The sequence below is a fragment of the Chinchilla lanigera genome, unplaced genomic scaffold, assembly GCF_000276665.1.
Source record: "Chinchilla lanigera isolate Chin_1 unplaced genomic scaffold, ChiLan1.0 scaffold00212, whole genome shotgun sequence".
Taxonomy (NCBI): domain Eukaryota; kingdom Metazoa; phylum Chordata; class Mammalia; order Rodentia; family Chinchillidae; genus Chinchilla; species Chinchilla lanigera.
This window is the reverse complement of record NW_004955613.1, coordinates 27,731-29,852: the sequence shown is the minus strand read 5'-3', so window position 1 is coordinate 29,852 and position 2,122 is coordinate 27,731.

Below are 2,122 nucleotides of genomic sequence, written 5' to 3'. Positions count from 1 at the left end.
CCTCTTGCCCGAGCCTCAAGATAAATAAATACAGCACTTTTTCTTTAAAAAAGCTATAATATTATTAGTACCTTGATGTCTTAACATTGGCTTTAAGCACCTTTTTTGGTATATTTAGGTGATGTACATCGTGGAACAAATTTACAGAATAAGAATGAAGTTGCTTTAAGTGGTGAAAATAATATGTTTTCATGGGCATGAGAAGGAAGGAAACAAATCTTAATTCAACTAGTCTTTGTGGATTTGCTGCAGTGATGTTTTTAAATTTTATGACATACAAAAAACATCTGAAATTTTAGCAGGTCATACTTATTTCACAGTGTGTGAGAGTCTTTCTTTATGATAATGACACCTCCATATAATTCTTGAATTAAATGAGTAGGTCTGAGTCATGCTGTTGGCTGACATGAGCTCGAGGAGTAGATGGGTGGGTGGTTCTCTGTCCAGAAACAGAGGGAAACACCAACGTGAGGCTTAAAGAGAATAATACTGTCCATGGATTTTTAGAATAGTCCAGGTTTTAACAACCTTCTTGGATTTTACTATAGCCATGGGGTACAGATGAGTATATTTTAGGAGAGAACATGCAGTATAGTAGGATAATACCTGAGGAGACAGATAGCTCGAGAAATACAAGATTCCCCAGTAACAGAGAAGAGAAAAAGTGTCATAGATGAGGAAAATCAGACCATGGTGTTGTTTTGGATAAGGTTTGGCTGTTTGCAGTAAAACTGTATCCAGAGTTCTTCTCCCATGCCATTGTCATGAAGGAACACTGGGTATCTGTCTTAGAAAGTACATACTAAATGGAATTGGTGTGAGCCGTGATTTTAGCCCTGTGTATAACCAAGCAGAGACACATGTAAAACTGGAAACAGTGTCTGATGTGGAGGTTCTGCTTCTCTGTATCACTGAAATCAAGAAACACTGTGAGGTGAAAACAGAGTCTGTAGCTGAGGTTGAAATCAAGTGGTCTGCTGTGTCCAGGCTGTCTCTCATGAGCTTTCCTGGAGGGCCTGTGCCTCACGTGGGGCTGAGGCTGCTGACAGTTGAGCGGTGAGTTCTTCAGACCACCAGAGGGACACTAGAGACACTCAGCGGTACGGGGCCTCAGGACTCACCACGTTTGGTGGAAACAGTGACTCACTACAGTTTGGGTCTCCCCGCTGCAGACAAATCAAAGTCCCCAACCCAGCAGTAACCAGAACAACGGTCCCAGGACATGAGGGGCTGCGCCTGTCAGTCTCCTGCTGTCTGATCAGAAGCTGCTCCGGCGTTATTATCATCAAAGGAGATTGACTAGTTTCCTGATGTAGAATGCAATGTTTTTTTCATTATGGCCTTTGAAGATGATTTTACATTTTAAGGTAGAGTTACCTCTCTCCTGTCTGTGCCCTACACAGTCTGTGGAAATTTTACTAGAAAACCAATCTTAACTCCATGGACGGAATCAGGGAGCGACATCAGTTAAGTTGTCCACAATTTGTAACCTGAATATCGATCAAGGAAGTCTGTTTGGGTGGTTGAAGTTCGGGCTGAAGTGGGCCCCACATCCCATGTGCTCGGTCCTGGACTATGAGACGGTCCACGGTGATGGGGACAGAATTACACGAGTCCATTATTTACCTACTTGATTGGCTGAAGTAAGGATCAAAATACAAAATAAAATGAATGTGTATTAAAGTCCCTCACATGCAAAGAATATATATTTACACATGACACATAGGAAAATAAGAAAGGAAGCATTATTTTGGTTGCCATGAGGTTGGAGTTAAGTATCGGGCCTTGAATTAATAACGGTTAAAGTCTGGGCCACAGTAGAGATTCATTTAGGGTAGATTTATAATTTTTGTGTTAAATACATTTTTAGAATCTGCTTATTTGAAACAATTATGTGAGACTAACAAGTGAAGTAAGATTGGCTCTGGGTGCTTTTCTGAATGCAGCATTGTGAGTTTTGAGAAATGGAATGTATTACTGTCACTGGAGTTGGCATAGGCAGGGGATGGGGGTCCTGTCAGAGACCGCACTGCTTCCTAGTCCAGCGGAGGCGGGGATTTCGGTTTTTGCCCTATGTATCTGCATAGCAGGGCCTTGTGACTTTATTGTCATGACATTGGTA